The sequence below is a fragment of the Callithrix jacchus genome, chromosome 17 (genome assembly GCF_049354715.1).
Source record: "Callithrix jacchus isolate 240 chromosome 17, calJac240_pri, whole genome shotgun sequence".
Taxonomy (NCBI): domain Eukaryota; kingdom Metazoa; phylum Chordata; class Mammalia; order Primates; family Cebidae; genus Callithrix; species Callithrix jacchus.
In genome coordinates, this window is record NC_133518.1 from 17,006,687 (window position 1) to 17,020,244 (window position 13,558).

General features: G+C 48.9%; 1 protein-coding gene across 6 annotated transcripts in view; it reads right to left on the reverse strand.

Moving 5' to 3' along the window:
* GPR160 (G protein-coupled receptor 160) overlaps positions 1-12,091 on the reverse strand; it is a 47,660-nt gene extending 35,569 nt beyond the window's left edge. For 2 of the 6 annotated variants that reach the window (XM_035278834.3, XM_035278832.3), the window contains exon 1: positions 11,857-12,091. The gene's annotated coding sequence lies outside the window, so the exon portion shown is untranslated. Of the gene's footprint in view, positions 1-11,068; positions 11,202-11,302; positions 11,331-11,624; positions 11,784-11,856 lie in introns of those variants that run through there. The other 4 variants (XR_013528426.1, XM_035278831.3, XM_035278830.3 and 1 more) reach the window with 4 other exon arrangements.
* Between the last annotated feature and the right edge of the window lie 1,467 nt (positions 12,092-13,558).

Here is a 13,558-nt window from a genome sequence, read left to right on the forward strand (position 1 = left end):
TGTGGTCCCAGCTACTCGGGAGGCCGAGGCAGGAGAATTGCCTGAACCCAGGAGGCGGAGGTCTCGGTGAGCCGGGATTGCGCCATTCCACTCCAGCCTGGGTAACAAGAGTGAAACTCCGACTCAAAAAAAAAAAAGAGAAATAGAGTCGATAGAGTCGTGCTATGTTGCCCAGGCTGGTCTCAAAATCCAGGGCTCAAGTGATCTTCCCACTTTGATTTCCCTAAGTCCTGCTATTAGGCGTGAGCTGCCATGCCCAGCTGTGGCAGCTTTATTCACAACAGCACAAAACTGGAAGTAACACAAATGATCCCAAATGATCACCGAAGGAGAATGGCTAAACTATGGCATATTCAAAGATGTAATATTTCCCAATAAAGAATTATGGAATCACACCGTATAAATAAATCTTAGACACATTATATTGAATAAAAGCAGCCACTTCTGTTCTTCTGCTGTATACCATATTACCTTTATATGAAGTTGAAGAACGGACAAAGCTCATTGCGGGTGTTGGAATCAGAACAGCAGGTGCCTCTGGACTGATTGCAGAGGGGCAGGAGAGAACTGCCTGAAGCCTGAAGATGCTCTGTGTCTTGACAGGAATGGTTGTTTACATAGGTGCATACATTTATCAAAACTAAACACAAGATCTGTGCATTTTACTGTATGTACCTCAACAAATGTTGAAATACTTAAAAATGCCCCCCCGAAAGATATACTACTAGACAAATCAGCATCCATCAATCACACGGATCTCCAGGAGGTACAGGTGTGTGTTTCTGCTGTCCATGTCAAATAGTTAATATAAATGGGTGACGAGTGATTTGATACTCATTTTAAGTGTTTTAATTATGTCATGATACAAACAAAAATACATTTAGTATATGTGAATAATGAAACAGAATCAAACTCATTGTATATTAATTCACTTATTTACTCCAAAAATTTTTATGGAGGGTGAAAAATTTATTCCAGGCATCGAAGTTCCAACTGTGACTCAATCACATATACAACACTGATGTTTCAATTTTTAAAAATGTTATCGTCAACTGGGTGTGATAGCTCACGCCTGTAATCCCAGCACTTTAAGAGGCTGATGTGGGTGGATCACCTGAGGTCAGGAGTTCGAGACCAGCCTGGCCAACATGGTGAAACCCCGTCTCTACTAAAAATACAAAAAATTAGCCAGGCGTGGTGCTCATTTTTTGTATTTTTAGTAGAGACAGGGTTAGCAGGATAATTCTTCTCCTGCCTTGGCTTCCTGAGTAGCTGGGATTATAGGCACCCACCACCACACCTGGCTAACTTTTTGTATTTTTTTTTTTTTTTTTTTTTTAAGAGGGAGTTTCGCTCTTGTTACCCAGGCTGGAGTGCAATGGCGCAATCCCGGCTCACCGTGACCTCCGCCTCCTGGGTTCAGGCAATTCTCTTGCCTCAGCCTCCCGAGTAGCTGGGACCACAGGCACGCGCCACCGTGCCCAGCTAATTTTTTGTATTTTTATAAAAATTTGGAGGTGGAGGTTGCAGTGAGCCAAGAATCCACCATTGTACTCCAGCCTGGTCAACAAGACTGAAATTGTCTCCAAAAAAAAGGTGATATTCTGAGTGTACCTTTCAGAATAAAGTTTACTTAATATCAGGTTCCTGGGCTGCTGGCGAGTGGAAGTAAGTCTTAAAGAACCTAACAGTCTCAGACTTGTGAAGCAAAAACAAGTTTGGTAGCAATCAGGTCCAGCCAGTTCCAGACTCACCAAGTGGTCATTTCAGGCCTCCACAATCCGCTCTGGCTCCTGAGCCACAGGAAGATGGGTGCCGGGAGGAAAGGCTAAACTGTGGGGACACACCCTGAGGAAAGCTGCTGCCTGGTCAGTGACATCTACCGTGACTCAGGACTCAGGCCAGGAGGAAAGGAGCGCCGCCACCACAGGCAGCTTGCCCATCCTTCCACCGCTTCCTTTCCATTGCCCCAGGTCCCCTTAGAGTGCCCCTCCGAGTTGGCTCTTCACCAGGCCTGGAGGTGTGATGTGAATGAGGCATGACCCTGTTCCTTGGAGTTTGTCTACAGCCCACACTACCCAGTGTCTGGGAAGGTACAATGTCAAGGCACTTCCTATACTCCTGGGGCATGTTAAGGAGGGTTTAAAATGTTCCTGCCTTTTGGCCCAGTGTCTGCACTCTGCTAATTTATCATAAGGAAATAACCTGGGTTGAAGGAAATAATTACTGCGTGAGCAGCTTGCTTGGCATACTTAGAATAGCGCACAGAACTGCCGCCCCAGAAGAATCAAAACAACTCAATGTCTAAGAATAGGGGATGAGTTGAATGAATTATGATACAGTCATAAGATGGACTACCACCTGCAGCCATGAAAGATCAGCTTGAGAGAAAACTAAGTAACAAGAAAATGCTGACGATATTCTGTTAAAGGACAGGAGCGAGATAAAGCTGTGTGTGGCAGGGCTTCTCACAGGAGAGAGGTTTGGGCCCTCCCCTGACAGGCAGCCAAGAGGGAATCGAAGCAGTATAAACACACCGAAAGCTGCATTGCTAGTTTAAAGAGCTATAAAATATTAAATAAGCGTTAGTTAACAGCATGTATCTGTGACATGGTAAAAGCCCCATAAATCTGCAAACCTCCACCATACCTCGGCTTTCCGTTGAAACTGCTCTCTATAACCCAAATGTGAATAAGTAATTCAGGACTGTGATCCCCACCCTACCCAGACAATGTGTAAACGAATGCTAATCTTGACTTTTGTGAACCACTTAACTACCAATCAGAATGTCAAAAAGTCCCCTGGCCCTCGGAATGTCGGGAGCCCCTCACCCTCATCTCCGCCCAGGAATCCACTGGAATGTCCAGAACCCCCTCACCCTCATCTCCGCCCAGAAGGTGATTTGCAGAATCCACTAGCCCTCGGAACGTCTGAAGCCCCTCACTCCCAAGGTGGTTTTATGGGTATAAAAGGTCTTGACACCACCCTCCTTTCGGGGCCACAGGTTGGAGAGATGCGAGTCCTCCGTGGCCGCCGGCAATAAAGACCCTGCAATTTGGCATACTTTTGTCTTGGTGTTGACTTTCTATGCTCGGTCCAGTACAACATATCTTACTTTTCCAAGTTAAAAAGCCTCTCAATGTATCTGTTCTGTAATTTTACTGCTAAGGGGCAAGTCAGACATTGTACTTCGCTGTGTCTGTGTCAGGATTTCATAAAAGGTGGTTAGCCCCTCACAACGTTCCTATTAGATGTGTTTATCCCCAGGTGACATAAGAGGCACTGGCTGCCCAGAAGACCTAGCCTTAAACCCCTGTGGCGGTGGCATAGCTGAGGCTGGGACTTATGTGTCCCAGCTAACACTAGTCTGCTCTCTCATAAGGGGGTGGAGTTTGTGTCCACACGAATGCTAGTGGATTCCAACTCCTTTCCACAGTCAGCGGAGATTTTAATCCCCAAACAACAAAGCCAAAGCCCTGGCTCAACGTCACAAGCTGTGGCCCGGGTCTCATCAGTTCCAAAGCTGCTGCTGCATCAAACACCCTGTTAGCATTTGTCACGGAGAACATTTCCCTGAGGCCACGTGGCAACCCCTGATGGGCAGACCACGGCTCACTCCAACAACAGAGGTCAGAGCTGGGACGAATTTCTTCCCTGTGGTCTTTCTCCTAACATCATGTGGGGAAATTCCCCCAGGAAAAGTGAAAGTAAAGGAAGCAAGGCTCTAACAACAGCAACAACAATAGCGAACTCACAGTACATCCCACTCCATGCCAGGCACCGTTTCAAGCACCTGACGTGCCATCGAATTGTCACAGCCCTGTATGTATGTATTATTATTCCTTCTATCTTGCACAGAGGAAACTGAGGTACAAAGAGATTTTAAATATGACTCAAGACCAGGCACAGTGGCTCATGTCCGTAATCACAGCACTTTGGGAGGCTGAGGCGGGCAGATCACGAGGTCAGGAGTTCGAGATCAGCCTGGCCAACATGGTGAAACCACATCTCTACTAAAAATACAAACATTAGCGGGCTGGGCGCGGTGGCTCACACCTATAATCCCAGCACTTTGGGAGGCCGAGGCGGGTGGATCACGAGGTCAAGAGATCGAGACCATCCTGGTCAACAAGGTGAAACCCTGTCTCTACTAAAAATACAAAAATTAGCTGGGCATGGTGGTGCGTGCCTGTAGTCCCAGCTACTCAGGAGGCTGAGGCAGGAGAATTGCTTGAACCCAGAAGGCGGAGGTTGCAGTGAGCCGAGATTGTGTCATTACACTCCAACCTGGGTAACAAGAGCGAAACTCCGTCTCAAAAAAATAAATAAATAAAAATACAAATACAAACATTAGCCAGGCATGGTGGGGCATGTCTGTAGTCCCAGCTACTTGGGAGGCTGACACAGGAGAATCACTTGAACCAGGGAGGCGGAGGTTGCAGTGAGCCAAGATTGCGCCATTGCACTCCAGCCTGGGCAACACAGCGAGACTGTCTCAGAAAAAAAAAAAAAAAAAAAAGAGTCAAGGTCATACAGATAGTGGAATAACCAGAAATGAAACCCCGTGATCCAGCTGAGTCTACACTCAAGACTGCCCTGCCCTGCCTCACCCTGTTTGCTCTGGCTAATGATCAATCAACCCGCTCTTCCTTGACAAAGGGTTAATCATCACCTGAGGGAACACACACCAACAAACCTGACTTCCAGATTCTCCGGAAAGGATCCCATCAAGAAGCTGGTCTGGCATTCACAAAACATAGACATGTCAGCCTCTGAACTCGTTTCTTTCAGCCAAAACAAGGTGTTTCACTCGGAGCCCTTGTTTATGTGCCGTCCCTTCACATACACACCTACCTAGACTGACCACTCGGGTGACAAAGGCCCACAGCAGCACCTGACATGTCCTTGAAACCACTCCACAAGGTTCACGTTTGTGGAATTTGCTCTTCTCATTCTACACAGCACACACACAGGGGAAGAAAATGCAGAACTCATGGGAAGGAAAGAGATCTAAAGAGAAACTTCAACTGTCATGAAACTCCAGCTATTGACAGAGGCGACACCATCTGTCCCATGACCCTTAACTGAAAGTTTCAAGGCAAGGAAATTAAGCCACCCTGGGAACTGCATCACAGAAACCCCTGAAGGCTGGACTATGCAGGCACCTCCGCTCCTCATCCCCGAAGAGCTTTCTGCTGCGCTGGGGGGGAGTGCTCAGCAGCGCGTAGGAGTTAACTTGTCATCAGCCAGAGAGTGGTGGGCAGAGAAGGACAGGGGAGAGGGGCCCTTTGCAAGTTGTAGGAACCCCTCAGAGTGGCTGGGGTTCACTCAGAGCAGCTACAGAAAGCTGATGCACAACCTCAGGATCCACACAGGTCCCAGAGTCAGGGTGCTTAAAGGAGAGGGGTTCAAGGGCTTCTTGGTGCCCCATCCCTGCAGGACACCCCGGAAAACCCCCAAGGTGCATGAGCCCCACCTGCCTGCTCACAAAGACCTAATGGTGTGGGAGTCTGGAGGCACTCCTTTTCCCTCCTGAGGCCTACCCGCACCTACTCCCTCCATCCCTGTCGAACTGCAGGGGGTAGCCAACTCTTATGTTCCGGGTAAGTGAGAAAAACAGGCAACTTGGGAGAACAATGACAACGCCGCTTGTATTATTGGTCTGACAGAGAAGTACCGAGACTAAGCCCGAGACTCTTCATTTCCTCAAAGGAGTGTGTTCTTTCCCATTTTTCTTGCAACAAGAGCCTCTCCATCTATCTTCTGTTATTCCATTTGGGGTAGAGACACGGAAAAAGATCTCTTAACCTTTAAAAAAAAAAAAAAAAAAAAGACACTGCAATCTCAGGGCTGGGGCCTACTTTAGGGATTGCTGGGGGTTGAGGGGACTAGAAGGTTCCACCCTTCCCGAAAGCGGCAGCTGCGCTAGTGCTGCCTTTGGAAGTCGTCAGGGCAGAATATTTGAAGTTCCCCAATTTTCAACACTGACTCAATGTTTTAGACTCTGCTGGTCCGACATCTGCTGGTCGGGTGTGACCCATGCCCCCTGTGTGTCACCAGGACAGAAGGGTGTGGTAAAGAGACAGTTTGCCTAGACTACACAACTATTGGGCGTGTTGCTCCGCTTCCTGTGCAGTGTGAAGCTGCCAGAAATAACGCAGGCTGTCAAATCTGACAGAGCCGAGTTTGAATCTTAGCTCTACTTTCACTAGCTGTAAGACCTCAGGCAGACTAGTAACCTCTAGCTACAACTTCCACCTGCAAAATGAGCTGATAATACCCAACCCTAGAGACATTTGTCAGAATTAAAAACCTGTGTGAGCCGGGCATGGTGGCTCACACCTGTAATCCCAGCACTTAGGGAGGCCAGGGTAGGTGGGATCCCCTGGGGTCAAGAGCGGGAGACCAGCCTCGCCAACATGGTGAAACCTCATCTCTACTAAAAATACAAAAATTAGCAAAGCATGGTAGCAGGCATCTGTAATCCCAGCTACTAGGGAGGCTGAGGCAGGAGAAGCGATTGAACCCAGGGGCAAAGGTTGCAGTGAGCCAAGATCACACCACTGCACTCCAGCCTGGGCAACAGAGCAAAAAACTGTCTCAAAACAAAACAAACACAAAAACAAAAATGTATGCAAAGACTACCATGAACTCTTTTTTTTTAAGAGACAGAGTCTTGCCCTCTTGTCCAGGCCGAAGTGCAGTGGTGCAATCATAGCTCATCATTGCAGCCTGGAACTGCTTCGCACAAGCCAATCCACCCCACTAGCCAATTTTATTAGTACTATTTTCTTTTTGTAGAGAAGGGGGAGTCTCGCTATGTTGCCCAAGCTGGTCTTGAACTCTTGGCCTCAAGCAAACTTCCCTCCTCTCAGCCTCCCAAAGTGCTGGGATTACAGATGCAAGCCACCACACCCAGCCCATGAACTTTTTTTTGGCCAATGAACTCTTGATAAATGATACATTTCCTTCCCTATCTCCCTAAAGAAGTGATTTAAAGCAATCTTTAGATTTCTTTTTCTTTCCTTTTTTTTTTTTTGAGACAGAGTTTCACTCTTCTTACCCAGGCTGGAGTGCAATGGCGCAATCTCGGCTCACCGCAACCTCTACCTCCTGAGTTCAAGCAATTCTCCTGCCTCATCCTCCCAAGTACCTGGGATTACAGGCGCGCACCACCATGCCCAGCTAATTTTTGTATTTTTAGTAGAGACGGGGTTTCACCTTGTTGACCAGGATGGTCTCGATCTCTTGACCTCGTGATCCACCCGCCTCGGCCTCCCAAAGTGCTGGGATTATAGGCATGAGCCACTGCGCCTGGCCTCCTTTTCTTTTCTTTTTCTTTTTTTTTTTTGAGGCAGTATCTTGCTGTCACCCAGGCTGGAGTACAATGGTGTGATCACAGCTCATTGCAGCCTGGACCTCCCAGGCTCAAGTGATCCTCCCACCTCAACCTCCTGAGAAGTTGAGACTACATGTGCCCCCATACCCAGCTAATTCTTTTTATTTATTTTTATTTTTTCTGGAGACAAGGTCTCACTATGTTGCCCAGACTGACTGCCTTATGTTTCAGTGTTCCCATCTATTAAAAACCAAAATTATCCTGTCACCACCCTCCGCCTCATAGGATGGGATGAGGTAACGTAGATGAAAGCAAAGTGCTTAGGAATCTAGAAGAATGACCCTGTCTGGACTGCCAACACCGTCTCCTATCACTTCTAACCCAACAAAGGAACAATGAGCTCTTCTAATGTGTTTATACCCTTAATAATGTGACGCAGGGTGAAATGGTGCCGCCTTTGTGGGAAGTCCTCAAAATGGCTAAGCAATCAACTCTCCAGAGTCCAAATCTGCCACCCTCCTACAGAGGACAGTACACATGAGGTCACTGTTGGTCACTAAGGGCCAGGCAAGTTTTTCTCCTTCCACACTCTTGTTTTAGGGGACCCGAGAGGAAACTGAGTTATAAAATACGGTTACATAACAGCTGCATACTTTTTATTCATACCAAGAAAACAACCACAAACCAAACAATTCCACTTCATTTAAGCACCACCATGAATTCACCGTCACGTTTCCCCACAATATAAGGGGATTTTTGTTGGTTGTCTCATTATTTTCCCGTCAGAGCAGTGAAATTAGGACATGCTTCACATTTAGATTAGTGAATCTAAAGGATGTAAAGATGTTTTAAGACTCATGTCTTAAAACGTGAATCCAGAGCAAGGCCCAGGCTGAGGAGATTCATTGGAACTTCAACTTTTAACTGTCTCAGGTTTCATCTATTTGGCTTTTTTTTTTTTTTTTTGAGACGGAGTTTTGCTCTTGTTACCCAGGCTGGAGTGCAATGGCACGATCTCGGCTCACCGCAACCTCCGCCTCCTGGGTTCAGGCAATTCTCCTGCCTCAGCCTCCTGAGTAGCTGGGATTACAGGCACGTGCCACCACACCCAGATAATTTTTGTATTTTTGGTAGAGACCAGCTTTCACCATGTTGACCAGGATGGTCTCGATCTCTTGACCTCGTGATCCACCCGCCTCGGCCTCCCAAAGTACTGTGACTTCTTTATCTTTAAATCAAAAGGCATTAAATTCAGTTATACTGAAGCTACTAGAAAATGCGGGTTCACCTTTCAGGAATATGCCTCCCGTTCCTCCCTCTATTAACTTCAGTAGCTCCCTCTCAGAATCACTACTTTTGCAAATTACTAATCAAGCATGACAGAATGAGTAGAAATAGGCTAAATCTGGAGGGAAAAAATGAGCAAGGCTGATGAAGATATAGCTATTACTCCTTCCTTGCCCTCTGTCAAACATGGTTCTTGGAAAACAAAGGCGTTAACACCATGCAGAAGTTTTAGGAGTCAGTTCTTTGCTAAATATTTACATGTCACGATCCCTGAAGCAAACGAGGTAAAGATGAAAAAGGCAACACGACTCTGGTGAGATCTCTCTCAAGCAATCGGCACTCTCCACTCATCCTGTGTTTTGTTCTTACCGTGTCAGCTCTTCCAGAAGTGCACAGACATTCTACGTGTATACGGACACATGTGTTCACTACTCTCAACTCTAGTTTTTGATGAGCGTAACTTGGAAAGGATTTGGGCAATTAGGAAAAACTGCTAACACGTTTTATACAATCCACCCGACTGAAGGCAATCAACTGGCGGGCTGGCTAATGCCCTTTGTATAAAAAAAAGCTGACCTAGCATCCACCTGCATCAACTTGATCTGCTCAGCTTTGTCACACTCAGCAAACATCCTCTGCCTTCTGAGCAAAATACATCGGCACCTCCAGTAGAGAGAAACTTTTTATGACTGAGTCTGGAGAAGCAGGCTTGACACCCAATTTACAAAGAACAAGGGTCTGTGGAAGACCTTGCATCTAGAGCAGCTGCAGTGCCAAACCTACCTTATCAAAAAAAAAACCTCCACAGGTGGTGGTGTTCCGTTTCAAGGAAAATGCCAAACACACACAAATACTGAAACAATAGTGTAAGGACTTCCATACCCAACATCCAGCTTCAACTATTTTTAAGTTCTGGGATACGAGTACACACGGGCAGGCTTGTTACACGGGTGTACATGTGCCATGGTGTGCAACGTGCAGGCTTGTTACCCGGGTGTACGTGTGCCATGGTGCGCAACGTGCAGGCTTGTTACCCGGGTGTACGTGTGCCATGGTGCGCAACGTGCAGGCTTGTTACACGGGTGTACGTGTGCCATGGTGCGCAACGTGCAGGCTTGTTACACGGGTGTACGTGTGCCATGGCGCGCAACGTGCAGGCTTGTTACACGGGTGTACGTGTGCCATGGCGCGCAACGTGCAGGCTTGTTACACGGGTGTACGTGTGCCATGGCGCGCAACGTGCAGGCTTGTTACACGGGTGTACGTGTGCCATGGTGCGCAACGTGCAGGCTTGTTACACGGGTGTACGTGTGCCATGGTGCGCAACGTGCAGGCTTGTTACACGGGTGTACGTGTGCCATGGTGCGCAACGTGCAGGCTTGTTACACGGGTGTACGTGTGCCATGGTGCACAACGTGCAGGTTTATTACATAGGTATACATGTGCCATAGTGGTTTGGTGTACCCATCAACTCGTCATCTAGGTTTTAAGCCCCTCATGCATTAGGTATTTGTCCTAATGCTCTTCCTCCCTTTTGCCTCCTCTGACAGGCCCCAGGGTGTGATGTTCCCCTCCCTGTGTCCACGTGTTCTCTCCTGCTTCAACTATTAACAATCCATGGACAATCTCCCCTCATCTTGTTCCACGCACTTCTGTTGGCATCTAAAACTGAATAATTCTGAAGCAAAGCCCAAAGCTGTATTTCAACTTCAGTCTGCGTCTCTATAGGGGTTTTTAAAACCTTAATCATGAACCATTACCAAAAGTAAACAGAACTATTATAATATCCTTGATACCATCAAATAATTAACTTATTTTGAGATGTAGTCTCACTCTTTCTCCCAGGTTGGAGGGCAGTGGCCGGATCTCAGCTCATTGCAACCTCCGCCTCCCCGGTTCAAGCGATTTTCTTACCTCAGCCTCCCCAAGTAGCTGGAATTACAGGCCTCTGCCACCACACCGGCTAATTTCTGTATTTTTAGTACAGATGGATTTCACCATGTTGGTCAGGCTGGTCTCGAACTCCTGCCCTCCGCCTCCACCTTCCAAAGTGCTGGAATTACAGGCGTGAACCACCACACTAGGCCATCGTCTCCGTTTTAAAATACATTCTTTCATCAAATCAGGATCCAACCAAGGTCCACACCTTGCATTAACATTCGTTTTGAAACTGCACACAGGTCCTCCTCCCTCTAATTCCAATAGCAGCCAGGCTGATCCCCACTGACAATTCCCAAGTAACTATAACAACTTTCTGGACATACCACAAAGAACCGCCGGTCTAAGAACTTGTCACATGTATACATATGTTTATATTCATACACACGAAACCATTTCACTCGAAGCAATAACAATCCTGAGAGCTAAACACTCGCTCCGGCGTCCTTGGCAATGCTTCGCGGTGGGGGTTATCTCTGGGATTTAAGCAACACTTCCCCTTACCAGAATCATTTTGCGCAAGCGTAGCACCAAGCGGGAGCTGTTTCTCCCAGCTGAACCTTCCTCCGGAGGCCGGGTTCGTGCGCTCGCCTCCGGACTGCAGGGGGCGACCCTACCACCACCTCGAGGCCACCTGTGCGGGTGGGAGAAGGGGCTTCAGCCGCTGGGTTCCTGGGGGTGGTCGCAGGTAATCTAAGGGAATTTTAAGCCAGCCAGGATGGTCATCCAGGAACCTACCGGGACGCAACGACCTCGGAAAACAAACAGCCCAGCAAAGCCCTTGAGCTTAATCCCAGTGCTGGGAGCGCGCCGGGGCGCCGCCCCCAACGCCCGAGGCCAGGCGCGGGGATGCAAAATCGGCCCCAATGAATGCACGCGCGCGTGTGTGTGACTGTTCACCTATGGGCGCCAGGAAAGAGCGAAGTTGCATACACTCATTTCCATAACCTCGCTGGGTTTGTCATGTTTAAAAACCGTCTCCCCTGGAGAGAGGGTGGCGAGTGACTGGGTGCGGGACACGCCCATTCCCCGGACCCCTGCCCTCAAACCCACAACAGACCCCAGCTACTAAGGCTCCGCGGTAACCCCCATCCCGAAGCGGGCAGGCTCGGGCGTCCGCGCCCCACTCCTGGATCTCTTTAGTAGCAGAGAATCCCAGCCGCTGAGTTCCTGCAAGGGAAACTCCTTTCCCTCCCAGACGCGCCCCGCCGGGCAGGTCGCGAGCGGCGCGGGGACCGTTGACTGAACCGTGGCGGGGACGCCGGACGCCCTCCACCCGTGCCCGCACTCACCTGAGGATCGATGGCCGCCGGCTCCGCAAGGTCGAAGCCCCGGCACCTGCAGCGCGGGTGCCCAGGTGACTGCCAGAGGGAGGGGCGAGGGCCCCGCACGCCCGCCTGGTCCCGCCCCGCCCCGTGCGCTCCCGGGAAGGGCGGGGAAGCACGGCCTTGGGACCCCCCGGCGACCCCGCTGTGGCTCAGCGGGCTCCCGACCAGGAAATGCGGGCATCGGAGCCCGGCAACCTTTGAGCGCGTGCGCCCCGTCCAGCCGGACGAAACAGGGGCTGGAGGGCGCCGCCTGCCGGCGGGACAGAGAAATATCATGGACACTGCCGCCCCCGACTGGCTGGGAGGGGCTGGGTTGAGAGTGGCAGAGGAACGCCCCAGGGGTCGCAGTGCCGGAGCCGCTGTGGGCTTAGTGCGACCCCCTTACTCCTGCCACGTCTTGAGGACCCAGCCCCTGTCCTAGGAGGTCCCTATCTCCCCAGCAGCAGGGGGCCACTGGGTCAAGGGCCTTGCAGAGGTCAGCGTCCTCCCCTTACCTCTTCAAACTTAGACTTGGTAGTTGTCTCCAGGTTAAGAGTAAACACAGGGCGGCCGGGCGCGGTGGCCTGTAATCTCACCACTTTGGAAGGCTGAGGCGGGCAGATCACCTGAGATTGGGTGTTCGAGACCAGCCTGGCCAACATGGTGAAACCCCATTTCTACTGAAAATATAAAAATTAGCTGGGCATAGTGACACGTACCTGCAATCTCAGCTACTCGAGAGACTGAGGCATGAGAATGGCTTGAACACGGGAGGCGCAGGTTGCAGTGAGCTGAGATCACGCCCACTGCGCTCCAGCCTGGATGACAAGAGCAAGACTACGTCTCAAAAAAAAAAAAAAAAAAATGTATACACAGGGTGACAGAACTTGAAACTTGCATGCTTCTAAGCAACTGTCTGCAGTGCAGTATGAATTCAGATCTTTAAATAAACATCTACAAATATTAAATAGCATATGTATTGCATTGCCTTTTTTGTGTCAACAGTGCTAATTTGTTGTAGTCATTCAACAAATATTTGTTGAGCACCTACAACTTGCCAGTCATTTAAACATTTAAAATATTGAACAATTAGGCTGGGTGCAGTGGCTCAGGCCTGTAATCCCAGCAACTTTGGAGGCCAAGGATGGTGGATCACTTGAGGTCATAAGTTCAAGACCAACCTGGCCAACCTGGTGAAACCCCATCTTTACTAAAAATACACAAATTAGCTGGGCATGATGGCACATGCCTGTAGTCCCAGCTACTTGGGAGGCTGAGGCAGGAGACTTGAACCCAGGAGGCAGAGGTGGCAGTGAGCCAAGATCTCACCATTGTACTTCAGCCTGGGCGACAGAGCAAGACTCTATCTCAATAAAGTAAAATATCGTATAAATTCTTCCTTCTCCTCTTCATGCAGAGCCTTGAACAAGGGGAGTGTTCTGGGCCTCTCACGGTTCACTGCAGTCTCCATCTCCCATCTCCTGGGTTCAAGTGAGCCACTGTGTGGAAATATGCTGCCTGGAAATTAATACATGAAAATTCTGAGATGGGTCAGGCCAGTTCATTTCCATCATAAAGAGCCACAGTGATCTCTTAATCAAGTTAAACTAGCTTTCCCCATATGGTATGTTTAACCCTTTAAGTCCAGCTACTGGAATGATGTTTGAGAGTTTCATGTGTTTCTTCT